The 16,767-nt window shown below is 45.5% G+C and overlaps 2 long non-coding RNA genes across 2 annotated transcripts in view; one reads left to right on the forward strand and one right to left on the reverse strand.

Moving 5' to 3' along the window:
* Positions 1-202: 202 nt before the first annotated feature.
* Positions 203-1,195, forward strand: LOC127009133 (uncharacterized). Its single transcript, XR_007761664.1, has 3 exons — positions 203-617; positions 735-942; positions 1,040-1,195. It is a non-coding gene; the product is annotated as an uncharacterized LOC127009133 (long non-coding RNA).
* A 5,482-nt stretch (positions 1,196-6,677) lies between these two features.
* LOC127008907 (uncharacterized) overlaps positions 6,678-16,767 on the reverse strand; it is a 32,033-nt gene continuing 21,943 nt past the window's right edge. The window contains exon 2 of the long non-coding RNA XR_007761450.1: positions 6,678-6,939. This is a non-coding gene — a long non-coding RNA (uncharacterized LOC127008907). The remainder of the gene's footprint in view (positions 6,940-16,767) is intronic.

Here is a 16,767-nt window from a genome sequence, read left to right on the forward strand (position 1 = left end):
AGCTTATTCATTTATGGCGTGTGTGTGCAATTATATGTAGTTATTAAGAACAGGATTTTTTTTTTTCGTGCGATGTGACCGGGTGGGTGGGAGTTTGTTAACGCTTTCCGATGTGTAAAAAATGTAAGTAGTATATAGCTTATTCATTTATGGCGTGTGTGTGTAGTTATATGTAGTTATTAAGAACAGGATTCTGTTTTTTTTTTTCGTGCGACGTGACCGGGTGGGTGTGAGTTTGTTCACGCTTTCCTATTGTTCGGATGAAGAATGGCTTGTGGTTTTGGGCATGTGCGCGCGTGTTTGCATACATGTGTGGGCGTGTCCCCTATAACCTGGGGTAGCCTCGGAAGAAGAAAAGGCTTGTGGTAGTGTGCGCATATGCCCCAAATAACCCCGGGTAGCTTAGTCAGTCCCCTAACGTTGCGAGAGGAGCGTCATGGAGGAAGTCTTCGCCGTCATGAACTTACAACAACAACAGCCCCACGCTGCCGCTGCAACTCTTCATGCTGACGATGTTGACGATCAGATAATGGGTCAAGCCGCATTAGAAGTTGAAGCCATGGATAACACATCCCAAGCTGAAGCCGTGGATAACACATCACATCCCAGAAACGGAGGTGAGATATCCGCCTCTTGTATTTTTTTTTTCTGCGCGCACAAGCGCTGGTGTGTGTGTATTTCTTATTCATTGTGTTTAAAAAAAATATATATATATATATTTCTTGTCATTTCAGCGGATGTTGGTGGTGGTGAGGTGGGGGATGTTCCAGAAACTCCCAAGTCTACCGGTGAACATATCACGGGCGAGTCATTGGGCAACAACAACCGCGGCGCGTTGGGAGGTGTCGGTAAAATGGGGCGGCGTGTGCTGAGGGAAGGATGTGATACCTCCATTACCAGTGTCTCATCTGAAGAACGACCCACCGGACAGCGTAACGCATAGTAAGTATTTTTATTCTTACAAAAGAGAGAGAGCGAGACAGAGAGAGAGAGAGGGATTTTTTTTTTGTCTAATAATGTTTCTCTATCTTTTCATAAGTCCACGGCAACAACAACAGACACGCTTCGGTGATGGTGTGTCTTGACTCTCCGTCGGGCGCTGAATCGCGAGAGCGGCGGCGAAGTCGTCTGCAGCAAAAAGATCATGAAATGCGTCAATCACGACTGGAAAAAAAAATGCAGCATATGGCGGAAGTGTTGCAGCCGCCCACTTCTGACTTGACATACCCCTTGACCTTTCTTGGAAGTGTCATAGGCGGGGTGGGTGGTGGAAGTTACTAAAATCCATTATGGATTTTATGAGTGAAGCGAATAAAATTCACTAATGTCTTGGAAGTTAGAGATGCATATGGTGGCCGAATCTGAGAGTCCTATATTTAGTGATTAACAATCTTTTTTTTATATATGTACTCGCTCTGTGTGTATTATTTTTTATATATATATGTGCTTGTGTTGTGTATTTTTTTTCTTCATTTGAATATGTACTCGTGTTGTCATCCTTTTATGGGCTGTCTTTGGGCATGTACGACATAAGTTTGTAATATGTCTCTTTCAATTAGGATTTATTTTGGGGGAGGGAAAAAAAAAGGGTAGGATGGGTGGGTTTCCATTGTATTTCTTTGAGTCTGTACGGTGTGAGTTTGTAATATGTCTTTTTTTTATGGCGATTGTGTGTTTTTTTGTTTTAGGCATAGCATGTATTTAGTCTGGATTAAGAAAGAACAAATTAGCCTGGATTAAGAAAGAACAAATAAAATAGACTAGATTAAGGTAATATAATAACTTGTCATACCATTTTTTTCCACTATATTTCAATAAAATGTATAAAATCTACTTTTCCGTTCCTACCCTCACTGAAAAGACAATCGATATAACTCCAGTCAATATGAAAATCAACAGTAACACACACACACACACACATATGCTGGCAAACTGAAAATCAATAGCGGGTAGAGGAGAGGTAGTGGTACCCTCAGACTGACCATCAAGTCACCGCTCGCGAGGGTAGGGCATAGAGGGGACACGCACACACATGCTGGCAAACTGGAAAAAATCAATAGCGGGAGAGGAGAGGGAGGGGAAAGGTAGCCACAGGCCTCCGCCCAACAAGGCACCGCTCGCGCTAACCGATCCCCGGCAGGAGGTGACGCCCCGGCACGGTGCAGGACCGATCCCCGGCAGGAGGGTGACGCCCGGCACGGTGCGAAAGGACGCCCTAGCCGATCCCCGGCACTGGGGCGAAAGGACGCCCGGCACGGCGCGAAAGGACCGATCCCCGGCACGGTGCGAAAGGACCGATCCCCGGCAGGAGGTGACGCCCCGGCACGGCGCGAAAGGACGCCCTAACCGATCCCTGAACAAGGCACCGCTCGCGCTAACCGATCCCCGGCAGGAGGGCGCGAAAGGACGCCTAACCGATCCCCGAACACGTCACCGCTCGCGCTAACCGATCCCCGGCAGGAGGGCGACGCCCGGCACGGCGCGAAAGGACCAATCCCGGCAGGAGGGTGACGCTCAGGCCTCGGAGACACGATGGCGTGGAAGGTGGTGGGTGTTTGGGGTGGGGTGGGTGGGTGGGTGGGGGAATGGTCACTTTGGGTAGGTTGTGACCACTCCCCGGTTGGGTAGTGGGAGGTCCCCTCGGCGGCTGGCTGCCCGCGCGGCTGGCTGGCCGTCCGGCTGACTGGCCGCACGGCCAGGAAAGTCGACGTACAACTTTTTGCGACGTCATTTTTTTTTGGCTGCAAATTCTTGATCATGCTTGCGAATTATTTTGGTCCCGTCACTGTCACCATTACCTACTACTGGACGGGAGGAAAGAGAAATGAGGATAAAATGGAGTTTGGAAGAATGGAACAGGATTAGTGAGGAAAAAATGAGAGAGAGAGAGAGAGAGAGAGAGAATAAAAAGAAACAAGCACAAACAGAGAGGGAGGGAGACAGAGACATGACGTTTCTGAAAGGGGAAAAGAAAGAAAGAAAGAAAGGAAGAAAGAAGAAGAAGAAAAAGAAGAAGAAGAAAAAGAAGAAGAAGAAGAAGAACATGAACAAGAACACGAAAAAGAGCAAGCATAGGAACAAGAGCAAGAAGAAGAAGAAGAAGAAGAAGAAGAAGAGGGGCGAGGAGAACAATGCAATGATGAGTTCGTGTGGCTTTTTATGAGGGAGATGATGGGGTGGAAGAAGGGTCGCGGGCCGCCTGGATTTACGTGATGGAAGGCCGCTGGGAGGAGGAGGAGGAGGAGGAGATGGAGGAGGAGAAACGGAAGAATAGGAAAAAGGAGAAGACGAAAGAGAAATAAGAAGAAGGAGGGGGCTTCGGGGCGTGAGGGAGGGAGTAGCCAGGACGGTTGAGGTCCGGCGAGGATTCATCAAGGAAGCTTAGCGTTGGGCGACTGTGACGGTGCAGTTAATACAGAGGAACGGATGGAGGAGGAAGAGGAGGAGGAGGAGGAGGAGGAGGAGGAGAACGAGGAGGAGGAATAGGACGAGGGGGAGGAGAAGAAGGAGAAGGAAGATGACGAGGAGAAGGAGGAGAGAGATGATGAGAAGGAGAAGGAGGAGGAAGAAGACGAGGAGGAGGAGGAGGAAGTGGAAGATGACGAGGAGGAGGAGGAAGATGAGAAGGAGGAGGAGGAAGAAGACGAGGAGGAGGAGGAGGAAGTGGAAGATGACGAAATGAAGGAGGAGGAGGACCAAGACGAAGAGAAGAAAGAGGAGGAAGGAGACGGAGGAGAAGAAGATTACAAGGAATGAAAGGGTTATAATTAAGGAAGAAGAGGAGAATGAAAATGAGGGAGAGGATCAAGATGATAACTAAGGAAGAAGAGGAAAGGGAGGAGGAGGACGAAAAGAAAGAAGGGGAAGAGGAGGAAGTAAGAATATAACCTGAAAGAGAAAGAAAAACAGGAACCAAGAACAGGAAAAGGAGGAAGACGAGAAATAAGACCAAGAGGAGGGAGAGAGGAGGAGAAAGAGGATAAAGAAGACAAAAAAAGACAAAAAAAAAACACGAATGAAAGACCAGCAGCAGCACCAAGGCGTAGGAGGAAGAGGACAAAGAGGAAAAAAAAACACGAATAAACAAAGAAACGAAAAAACAAGGAAGACACAAGAAAGGAAATACAAAAAAACAACAAAAAAAATAAAAGCATATAAAAAGTTCACTAAATCGCCTCCGCATCAAAGACAGGTCACGGTGATGGCCTAAAAAAAATAAACATAAATAAATAAAAAAAAAAGGAAAATCATGACATTGACAGATCGTGATGCAAGGAAAGGAGGAGCCTGAATCAGAGGAGGAGGAGGAGGAGGAGGAGGAGGAGGAGGAGGAGGAGGCTGGCTAACTAATCTGCCCTCGTCATGGTGGGTCTATTCACGCCACTAAATAGAAAACTCGGACAAAAAAAAAAAATCGTTTCCTGCCTTAGCCGCGACCAGACGGATAACCAACGCCCCTCCCTTTCCCTCCCTCTCCCCCTCCCTCTCCTCGCCCTTTTAGGAGGAGGAGGAAGGGAGAGGAGGGGAGAGGGGGGAAGGGCAGAGACAGCTTCTTCTCTTTTGAGGGATAGGCAGGCCATTCACTCATGATCTTAACTCGTTATAAATATTGACGGATTAGTTTCAGTGTGTGTGTGAGTGAGTGAACACGTGTGTGTGTGGGTGGGGAGAAAGGGTGTGGGTGTGGGTGGGGTGGGAGTGTTCGTGGGTGGGTGTAGTGGGGTGAGTGTGGGTGAGTGGAAGTGTAGGGGGAGAGGGTGTGCGTGGGTGTGGGAGGGTGTGTGGATGTAGATGGGGTGCGTAATAGGGTGTAGATGTAGATGGGGTGTGTAATAGGGTGAGAGACTAAGGGTGTAGATGTATATGGGGGTGTAATAGGGTGAGAGACTGAGGGTGTAGATGTAGATAGGGGTGCAATAGGGTGAGAGACTAAGGGTGTGGATGTAGATGGAGGGGTGTAATAGGGTGTAGATGTAGATGGGGGGGTGAAATAGGGTGAGAGACAAGGGTGTGGATGTAGATGGGGAGTGTAATAGAGTGTAGATATAGACGGGGGTGTAATAGGGTGAGACTGAGGGTGCATGTGGATGTAGATGGGTGTAAACGGGTGAAGGGTGTTGGGGGTGAAGATGGAGTGAGCGTGGATGTTGCGTGGGTGTTGGTGGGTGGGTGTGGGGGTGTATTCAATGACTGTCTGGAAACGCAAACATGACCGAATTATATATATATTTCTATGTGTGTGTGTGTGTGTGTGTGTGTGTGTGTGTGTGTGTGTGTGTGTGTGTGTGTTGAAGTAAATGTTAAGAGAGAAGAAAATATCCAGTAAAACCGAATCCTAACTGCGCACTGCCGTCAAAAGGAGAGAGAACGTGACGCTGTTAAGGGAAGTGTCGAATTGAAATGATGAGGAAAATAAAATAAAATAAAAAATGACCCTGGGAAAGATTATACATATGCTAATGCTATTGATGATGATGATAATGATGATGATGATGATGGAGGCGTGTCAAACATCAAAACCCAAATACCGACAAATTACATATTCCACGTATTGATTTCCTTCCAACTTGCATAAAACATTAAACCATAAAAAGCATCATAAAACACGAAAGCCTTAAAATTGCGCATTAATGAAGATAAATGAAATGACTCACTAAGCAACATTAAATTCATGAGGAAACAAGAAGAAGAAGAGGAGCCATAGGAGAACGAGAAGACAGGGAGGGAAAGCATGGGAGATGAAAACAGAGGCAACAGATGAAAAGAACGAAGACAGATAAAGACAAAGACGAATGAAGACTGACGTAAGAGATGAAGACAAGGAGATCCGTTAAAATAGAGCCATAGACAACAGATAAAGAGGGTAAAGACAAAGATGAAGACAGAGATGGCTATAGACTGTGACATCCGAGAACCGTAGAATAACCAGAGAAAGAGGATGAAGACAAACGAAGACAAAGAGGCATACGAGTTGAGGACATGAATTTCCGATAAAAGAGAGCACAGAAAAAAACAAATAAAGACGTTAAAGACAGAGATGAAGACAAAGAGGCATATATAGGAGATGAAAAATAAATAACATCCGAAAAAATATATATTACCATAGATAAACCACAGACACAGACAGAGAGAGAGGAATACAGGGATACATACATATACAGAGAGGTCACTAGCAAGCAATACAGGGATACAGGAGAGGAATACAGGGCCATAGAACATACCTTGGTGGTCCTCGTGCATCATGGGCATTGGCAGGGACATGGCGGCGCTGTGGATGCTGACGAAGGGAGTCCAAAAGTTAGCGAGCGGGGGATGAGAGGAAAGGGGATGCTGGGACTGTCCTTTTCGCTCTCTCTCTTTTCTTCTCCGCCTTCTGCTCCTCCTCCTCCTCCTCCTCCTTCACCTACACTACACTACTACACGACACTCCCCCTCTCCTCCTCCTCCTCCTCCTCCTCCTGTCTCACGCAATATAACACAGGCGTTTCTCTCTCTCACTGTCTCTCCGTCACATAGTTGTCAGACGGAGCGGGTCACTGATGTACCGTTTTGTGAGAGATGTGTAGTTCGTCCGGTTCACTGGTTCATGACGCTGCTTCGATCACTACTGGGACTGGTTCATGACGAGTCCGAGCACTGGTTCATGTCTCGGTCTCCGCTGCGCACCTGTTCTTCACTTGGTTCTCGCTCCACCGGTAACGTTCTAATCATTTTATTACGATCTGTATGTTTTTGATTTTCCTGCTTTTTGTCTTTTCATAGTTTCACTTTTTTTTCTCTAGGGGTTGTTGTTTTTTTCTTTGTTTTGGTTTAGTGTGTATTTTCAGCAGTGTCCCGTGAGAGTTCCCGGCGCAGGTGAGTTGGGTTGGGATTGCTAATTAACGAGGTGCGAAGCTGCCTGCATAGAGAACACATTTTTCGCACACCTGGAAGCGGCCACTGAAAGGTGAATAATGATAAGTGTTGGTGAGGTTGGAGACGACCACCACCACCACCACAACCACCAACAAGAACGCAACCATCGCTACTACAACCCAAAATATTACTACCATTGTCATCACTATAAGCAACGTTACCATATTGACGTACTCAGAACATTGCATACATCATTTCCAGGCCCTAAAACTACCGGAGAAGCACCAATAACGATCTAAAATTAAAGTTAGGGTCATTAGCGTCAAGTATCGATGTTTTTGTGGCAATATGTATGCGTAAAAACCGGAAAATACGATATATGTCAAGTACGGTAAGGTGATATCTGGCAACGTTGACTATAAGCATCACTGTTACTACCCTCCCCTTCATCACTGTTACCCTCAATATCAGCAGCCCCATCATCACTATCACCACTACTATGTATCACTCACTATAAACATCACGTCCATCAGTATCGCTACCATCACCATAATCCCCACCATCACCATCACACTGACTTACCATTCTCACAACCACAACCACTACTGCCATGACCTCCACCACCACCACCACCACCACAATCATCCTTTCACAATCACCGCCCAAAGAGCATCACCATCCACCACCACCACCTCCACCATCACCATCATCATCAGTTTTCGCAAACACCACCACTACTGCCATGACCTCCACCACCATCACCACTACTATAAACAACCATCCTTTCACAATCACCGCCTCACCACCATCACCACCACCACCACCACAGCCTCCCGATCACCACGACTTTCATCCATTCTTTTTCTCCTCCTCCTCCTCTTCGTCTTCTTCTTCCTCCTCCTCCTCCTCTACTCATTTTCAAACGTAACCTTTCTCACTTTTCAAGCTTTCTACGTCCTTACCCAGCGCGGCGGAGAGAGAGAGAGAGAGAGAGAGAGAGAGAGAGGTGTTATCGACGAGACACCTCACTCACTCACACACGACGCGTCACTCCTCCTCCTCCTCCTCCTCCTCTTCTTCCTTCTCTTCCTCTTCCTCCTCCTCTTGTTGCCAACCCCGTCGAGAGTCCTTCAAAAAGATGCCTCGTCCATCAGATTTGTTTGTTTGTTCACTTCTCTTTTATTAATTGATGTTCCTGCCATTATTTTTCCCTAATTCACTTCCTTTTCTTTCCTTTTCTTTACTTTTATACCTGTCATTGGATGGATGTTTATTTTCCCTTATTTTTCGTTACTGTTACATGTTTTTTTTATTATTATCTTGCTGCGTGTGTGTGTGTGTGTGTGTGTGTGTGTGTGTGACCTTGGACAATTGGGAGCGGCTGATGTGTAAGGGGAAGGAGAACGAGGGCGAGGGGAGGTAAATGGGGTGGAGGTAGAGAGGGTGGGTGTAGAGGGGTATGGAAGAGGGATAGAGGGGGAGGAGTGTGGGGGGTAGGGGGGTTCATGACAGGCTGAGACAAGAGAAGGGAAGAGAGAACACGGAGTTAACGTCACTTCTGGAATTAGACTCTTCGATGACGTCAAGATAGGGAATAATCTGAGATATAATGGAGAGAGAGAGAGAGAGAGAGAGACTGCCATTCTAAAACTTGACATTCTCCTCCTCCTTAAAAGGCTCATTTCATTACCACGATACGGCAGATTTTTACGTAACAGTGCTATAAAGTTTCACACACACACACACACACACACACACACACATTTATATATCGCGAGTTACTGTACACAATTGATGAGGCTTGTTAATGGACCTGAAAATTTAGGCGTTAGTTGGGATGATTGTTTTTATATATATACTATTTTTTTTTATTATATTGATTTTTTTTTTTTTGGTGGAACGTTAATCACTTGTAAACACGCCCCTGTCTTCTTTCCTTTCTTCTCTCTCTCTCTCTCTCTCTCTCTCTCTCTCTCTCTCTCTCTCTCTCTCTCTCCTCTTCCTCCTTATCATTATCTTTATCATCTTCATCCTTCGTGTTTCTCCTATAGGCCTATTCTCTCCATTCTCTTATCTCCTCTTACGCCTCATTATCTACCTCTCCTTCCTACCTGTAATTGGGCTTCTTTCAGATCTTATACACTTTCACTTTCACGTCAATCCCCCACTTCACCTTTCTTTTATTTTGTTTTTCTCTCTATTCCTTTGTTTTTATGTGTGTGTATTTTTCGTTTACAGTAGAGAAAACAGTTCAAGGGCAAAAAAAAAAAAAGAAAAAAAAAACGCTACTCTCTGTATGTTCATTTTCTCTTCTCTTTTGTTTTGTTTTTGTTTTATGATCATCTTTTCCTCTCTTTTCCGGTTGTCTTTTGTTGTCGTGTTTTCATTTTTTCCGACATATGTTTTTTTTATTATTTCCTTTTTTTCAGCATAATTCTTCTTCCTGACATTCTCTCTTTCACCTCTCCTTTTCTTATCTTCTTTGCTTCCTTTACCCTGCTCTTCTCTCTCTCTCTCTCTCTCTCTCTCTCTCTCTCTCTCTCTCTCTCTCTCTCTCTCTCTCTCTCTCTCTCTCTCTCTCTCTCTCTTCCTTCTTTGTCTCTTTTTCCATTTCATTCCATTCACTTTCCTTCCTTTCGGTCTCCCCAGTGACTCTTCTGAACTCCTCTGCCTCATCTTTCTTCTCCTCCTCCTCTTCTTCCTCCTCCTCCATTAGTCTTCCCCTCCTTTCATCTTCTTCCTTTCCTCCTTAATGATATTAGTAATCTCGTTCTTCTCCTCCTCCTCCTCCTCCTTGATCGCTTCGTCGTCCCTTTTCCCTCCTCCTCCTCTTCTTGCTCCTCTTTATCTTCCCTTTCCTCTCTCCTGTCCTCTCGCCCTCCAGTGGCTCCATATAGATACGTCTCTCTCTCTCTCTCTCTCTCTCTCTCTCTCTCTCTCTCTCTCTCTCTCTCTCTCTCTCCTACCTATCTACCTAACTAACTAACTAAACTGTCACACTAAACCACTCTCACTCTCACTCTCTACCCCCCTTTCTCCCCTTTTTCCTCCCCTCCATCCCCTCCCCCTCCCCCTCCCCTCCCCTCCTGTGATGTGAAGGGGGAGGGTTATAAAGAAGACCTCGGACATCTGGGCCACAACGGGAGGCACAGTGACCTCGTCTGCATAGAAACAAACACACAAACTAGGCCAACGATGCGCACACACACACACACACACACACACACACACACACACACACACACACATAGAGGGGACAGTTTAAAGACTATGACCCTGATAAACCGAAATACAAACAAGCAAAAAAAAAAAACTCTCTCCCCCCCAAAAAATACGTACATACACACATACATTTGCAAAGCTCAGAAAAAAACATTCATTCAGATTACGTACATGTGTTTCTCTCTCTCTCTCTCTCTCTCTCTCTCTCTCTCTCTCTCTCTCTCTCTCTCTCTCTCTCTCTCTCTCTCTCTCTCTCCAATTTGCTTTAAAACACGATGACACACACACACACACACACACACACACACACACACACACACACACACACACACACTTAAACACACAAACAAACAGGAGACAAGAATTCAGGACAACCAGACCCCAAAGGAAAGGCGAAAAAAGAGAAAAAAAAAGAAAAAAAAAATCAATGAGCAAATAATTATGACAGGAACACAAAAACCCACTTATGTTCGACCCTCTTTGTCTTGTTAACATTTTTTTTTTTTTGGTCGAGGAGGAGAAAAACACGGCAATAAAAGAGAGGAACAAAAAAGAGGAGAGCGAGGAGGAGGAGGAGGAGGATGGAGAAGATAAGGTACAAGGAAGTGGGGGACGAGGAGGAGGAGGAGGAGGGGGAGGAGGAGGAGGGCATGAAAATGGAAGATAAGAGGAGATAAGAAGGAAAGGAGAGGTAAGGAGGAGGGTGAGGGAGAGTCCTATGAGGATCAATGAAGACTTCCTGCCTCTCCTCCTTGCCAAAGCCGCGAGGAGGAGGAGGAGAAGGAAGAAGAGGATGGAGGAGTTCAGTGAGGAGAGGGATGGAGAAGAAGCGATAGTAGAGGAAGAGAAGGACGAGGAGGAGAAAGAAGATGGAGGAGGAGGAGGAGAAGAAGTCAAGTGAGGAAGATTAAGAGAAAGAGGAAGAAGAAAAAAGGAGAAAAGAGAAAAAAAGAAAAGACGAAAGAAGAGAAGAAAAAAGAGGAAGAAAACAAGAGGAGAAAGAGCAAAAGAAGAAGCAAAGAGAGGAGTAGGGGAGGAGGGGGAACAGGAAGAGGAGGAGGAGGAGGAGGAGGATAAGCAATGAATGGGGCGGAGAAAAAGGTTTGCGAAAAGGAACTCGAGAAACAATTGGGCGGGAATAAAAAGAGACGGCAAAAGAAGAATGAAAAAAAATGAAAAAAAGTGAAAAAAAGTGAAAGAATATAAACACGAGGCGGAAAATTAATCTTGGAAAAACAAAAAGAAAAGGAAAATAAAGAAGATGGAGTAGCGAGTAGCGGGCTTTTTTTTATAATTGTTTTGTTTTTTGTGCCCTTGAGCTGTCTCCTTTGTTGTTAAAAAAAGACTACAGCACAAATTTTAACTGTAATAATTCTAAATGAGGATAATGATAATGAAAAAAGAGTGTTTAGATACTTACATTATCTAATCTTTTTCACCCCCCTCCCTTTCTTCATTTCCTCTTTCCTCCTCTTTCTCGCTCCTTCCTCTTCCTCATTCCCCTCTTCCTTTTTTTCCCGTTTCTCGCTTCCTTCCTATTCCTCATTTCCCCCTTCCTTTTTTTCCCGTTTCTCGCTTCCTTCCTCTTCCTCCTTCCCCCCTTCATTCCCTTCCGCGTCTTCCCCCTCCTTCCCCCCTTCCTTCCTTTCCCGTTTCTCCCTTCCTTCCTCTTCCTCCTTCCCCCTTCCTTCCTCTCCCGTTTCTCCCTTCCTCTTCCTCCCTCCTCCCTTCCTTCCTATCCCGTTTCTCTCTGCCTTCCTCTTCCTCCTTCCTCCCTTCCCTCCTTTCTCATTTCTCCCACCCCTTTCTTCCTCTACAATCTTCCTCCCTTACCCCTTTCCTTTCCGTAACTCCTCTTCCACCTTCCTTCCCTTCCTCTACCTCCCCCCTTCCTTCCCTCCCACCTCCCATTCCCCCTTCAAGTTCTTTCCTCCCCCTCCCCTCCCTCTCTTCTATCTCTCCCCTTACCTTTCATCCTCAACATTTTCCTCTCCCACCCTTTCCTTTTCCTCCTTTACCTTCTACATTTCTTCCCTTTCCTCCACCTCCCTCTTTCTTCCCTTCCTCTTCCCTCACGTTCTTCCACCCCCTCCCCCATACCCCCCCTTCCAGCTCATTGTGGGTGAACGGCTGAACGGCGGTAGAAGGTGACATAATTTTGCGTTCAGGTGCGAGGGAGGTAGGTGTGTGTGTGTGTGTGTGTGTGTGTGTGTGTGTGTGTGTGTGTGTGTGTGTGTGTGTGTGTGTGTGTGTGTGTGTGTGTGTGTGTGTGTGTGTGTGCTCTTCATTTGTTTTAATTGAGGCAACCTTTTTTTCCTTTTCTCGGTTATACGTTCCATTCTTTTTTCTTTTTTTTCTTTTTTTATATTTGAGTTCGTGTGTTTGTTTGTTCTTATTTAATTCAACTCTTTCTTTTTTATATACGCAAAATTTCACCCAGTTTAATTTATTTGGCAGTTTCTATTTTTTTTTTTATCTTTTACGTATTTTTTTCTTTTTTTCTTTTTATTATTATTTTTTTTATCTCACTTTCTAAAAACTGCCTCTCATTTAACCCTCGGCGACTGCATGAACTGTTGACACACTCTCTCTCTCTCTCTCTCTCTCTCTCTCTCTCTCTCTCTCTCTCTCTCTCTCTCTCTCTCTCTCTCTCTCTCTCTCTCTCTCTCTCTCTCTCTCTCTCTCTCTCTCTCTCTCTCCCTCTCCCTCTCGCCTTTCCTTCCTATCTCCCCTCTTTCTTCCCTCCCCTCCTCCCTTTCTTTCTCTTTAATCTTTTTCTTCCTCTCTTTCTCCCTCCCTCCTTCAGTCTCTCTCTCCGATCGTTTTAACCCTTCTCTCTCTCTCTCTCTCTCTCTCTCTCTCTCTCTCTCTCTCTCTCTCTCTCTCTCTCTCTCTCTCTCTCTCTCTCTCTCTCTCTCTCTCTCTCTCTCAACAGTAACGCTTATGATCACTTTCCCTCACTGCCCAATAACCGTTCTCTCTCTCTCTCTCTCTCTCTCTCTCTCTCTCTCTCTCTCTCTCTCTCTCTCTCTCTCTCTCTCTCTCTCTCTCTCTCTCTCTCTCTCTCTCTCTCTCTCTCTCTCTCTCTCTCTCTGATCTTTTTATGTCATCTCTTCTTCCCTGTTTATTCTGATCTCTTTTTTTTTCTTTTTCTTTTCTTTTTTTTTTTTTTTTGGTCTAACTTTAATTGCCCGATTTCGGTTTTTTTGGGGGAGGTTTTCTTTTATCCTTTCTTTCTTTTATGTGCCATTATTCTATACGACTTTGTTATCTCTCTCTCTCTCTCTCTCTCTCTCTCTCTCTCTCTCTCTCTCTCTCTCTCTCTCTCTCTCTCTCTCTCTCTCTAATCCACATCCATTCTACCTTAATATAGCTTAGTCCATCATCCTCCTTCCTCCCTTCTCCGCTTCCTTCCCTTTCCTCTCTTCTTCCTTTGATTATCTTCCTTCCCTCCTCCCTTTTCTTTCCTTCCTTGCCATCTCACTTTCCTTCCCTCCTCTTCTTTCCCTCCTTCTCTTCCTTCCCTCCCCCCTTCCTCTCCCTCCTTGCCATCTCACTTTCCTTCCCTCCTCTTCTTTCCCTCCTTCCCTTCCTTCCCTCCCCCCCTTCCTTTCCTTCCTTGCCATCTCCTTTCCTTCCCTCTTCTCTCCCTCCTTCGCTCCCCGCATACTCACTATCTCTATTAATATTGTTGTTTCTCTCCTTCTCTTTATCCTTCCTCTTCATCTCCTCCTCCCTTCCCATTCTGTTACCTTCATCCTTCCCATTCTCCTTCCTTCCCATCACCATTAAGGTAGGCATTGCTAGCATATTCATACCTCTTCTCCTTCTCCTCCTCCTACACCTCCTCCTCCTCCTCCTCGTCCTCCTTCTTGCTAACGATCAAACCTATTTCCTTATTGTTTCTATGGCGCTGTGTGTAGACGCGATGGCTTAAGTGTTCATTTATACAAGCCAAACACACACACACACACACACACACACACACACACACACACACACACACACTGACTCTCCTTTTCTTGGTCTGTCTTGTTTTGACTTTCCTTTCCTTGTTTGTCTTAATTTTCCTTCGTTTGTCTTGTTCTGTCTTTCTTTTCCTTTCTTTCGTTCTGTCTTTTCCTTATTTGCTATTTTCTTGCTCTTTCTAATTGTGGTTTTGTCTTCATTTCCCTTTCTTGTCTTGCTTTTCCTTTATTTGCTTTTGTCTTCCTTTCCCTTATTTTGTCTTTTCTTGTTTTCCATCATTTCATCTTGCCTTGCTTATTCTTTAACTTCTTTCTTCTTTGCCTTTTTTTCTGCCTTTTCTGCCCCAGTCTTGCATTGTCTTGATTCTCCTTCTCTCGTCCCCTTCCTTTCCCTTCCTTTGTCTTGCTTTACTTAATTTCTTTTTGTCTTTTCTTGTTTTCCATCATTTCATCTTCTTGCTCATTCTTTAACTTTCTCTTCTTTGCCTTGTTTTTTCCTGTCTTTTCTCTCCAAGTCTTGCATTATCTTGATTCTCCTTCTTTCGTTCCCTTCCTTTCCCTTCCTTTGTCTTGCCGTACTTAATTTCCTTCCCTTCCCTTCCTTTCCTTTCCCTCGACTCCTACGTTCTCCCTTTGCACCCGTTTTCATCTTGGTCTCGGTCTTGGCTCGTCTCCTGGTTAAGTCAAGTCTGGAAGAACCTTACGTGTTTCCAACGAGCCTTTTCCTTCTATCGGCACCTTATTTCCCCTTACTTTGCCTTGCCATACTTAATTTCCTTCCCTTCCCTTCCTTTCCCTCGACTTCCCGTTTTCATTTTGGTCTCGGTCTTGGCTCGTCTCCTGGTTATGTCAAGAAGAGCGTTACGTGTTTCCAACGGGCCGTGGCGTTAAATGGCTCGTGTCAGGAGAAGCATGTTGGCAAAAAGCTACTACCTATCCGAGTCGAGATTAATGGTCGCCGTAACATGGTCTGCAAATAGTCTTGGGTTGCACGAGCCGCGCTTAGGAAAAAAATATATAGGGTTTATTGGTCTACCAGGAAACTTTCTTCAGAATTGTTTAGTCCTATGCACGTTTCTTTTCTTTTTTACAGCCTTCCCTCTTTCCCCTCTCCCTTCCTATCTCCCCTTTCTCCCTCTCCCTTTCCCTCTCCCTCCTTCCCCTCTCCTTTTCTCCTTTTACCTCCCCCTTCCTCTCTCCCCTCTGCCTGCCTCCTCCTCTCCATTATGTATCCTTACAGTTAAATACTCCCTCCTTCCCCCTCTCCTTTTCTCCTTTTCCCTCCCCTTCTTCTCTCCCCTCTCCCTTCCTCCTCCTCCCCTTTATGCATCCTCACAGTTAAACACACATTCCCCTCCCCAAAAAAGTATATTAAACCGATTTTCCGTGTTCATGAAGTCTTGATATACGTAAATAAACCATGTCCAGAGATGAGTTTCGCTAAATGAACAATACACTTTAATCAAACCCCTTTATATTACAACCACAACTCCTTTCTTTACACCTCTACAAAAAAAAACAATGACATCAAAAGTATAAACATCCCAACAAAGGCACACAGTATGAGGTAAGTAAGGGAAGGGAAGGGAAGGAAAGGAAGGGAAGAGAAGAGAAGGGAATGAAAGGAAGGGAAGGGAAGGGAAGGGAAGGAAGATGATGGACAAAGCTATTTACAAAGGCAAACAGCAGAGGCAAAGCAGAGAAGGGAAAAAAAGGCAAGGAAAGAGGAAGGACAAATCTATTTACAAAGACACAGTGAGAGGAAAGGAAGGGAAGGGAAGAAAGAGAATGAAGAACAAGGAAGGGAATGGAAGAAAGAGGTCGGACAAAGCTATTTACAAAGACACAGAAAGAGGAAAGGAAGGGAAGGCAAGAAAGAGAATGAAGAACAAGGAAGGGAAGGGAAAGAAGAGGTCGGACAAAGCTATTTAAAAAGGCACCATACGAGGCAGTGAAAGGAAGGGAAGGAAGGGAACGGACAAACCTATTTACAAAGACATAGAAAGAGGAAAGGAAGGGAAGGTAGGAAAGAGAATGAAGAACAAGGAAGGGAAGGGAAAGAAGAGGTCGGACAAAGCTATTTACAAAAGCACCATACGAGACAATGAAAGGCAGGGATGGAAGAGAACGGACTAAGCTATTTACAGAAGCACACAGCAAGAGGCAAGGAATGAAAGTAAATGCAGCAAGGAAGAGGACAGAGAAGAGCAAGGAAAGGGACGAGGCGCTTCCTGAGTTGCCCCAATTAGCCGTCAGAGGGCCGAGCAACACGCCCAGGCCGGCACATTAACATCCTCGTGTAGCGTTGACTTCACTCCGAGGGTAATTCAGTCTTTCCTCTCTCTCCCTCTCTCTGCCTCTCTCTCGCTCCCCTCGCCAGCCTGTCTCACCAAGCTTAGTCAATTGTCCCCTGAGTCCGACACGGTTCTCCCCTCTCTCTTAACTACTGAGAATCACCCTCCCTTCCTCTCTCTCCCTCTCCCCTTTACCTTCCTTCTCCTTCCCCTCTCTCTCCTTCCTCTTTCCCTCTCCTTTTCTCTCTTGTCTCCTTCCTTTCTCCCTTCCCTTCCTCCTTTCCCTATATGTTCCTCTTTCTCTCCCCTCTCCCTTTCTTCTTCCTCCTCTCTCCCCTCATATTATCCCCTAGCCCTCCCCTTTCCTCCTCCTTCCTCTCTTCCCCTCTCCCTGTTCTTCCCCCTTCCTCCTTCCTCCATTTATGCAT

This window comes from Eriocheir sinensis, chromosome 39, assembly GCF_024679095.1.
Source record: "Eriocheir sinensis breed Jianghai 21 chromosome 39, ASM2467909v1, whole genome shotgun sequence".
In the NCBI taxonomy this organism is placed as follows: domain Eukaryota; kingdom Metazoa; phylum Arthropoda; class Malacostraca; order Decapoda; family Varunidae; genus Eriocheir; species Eriocheir sinensis.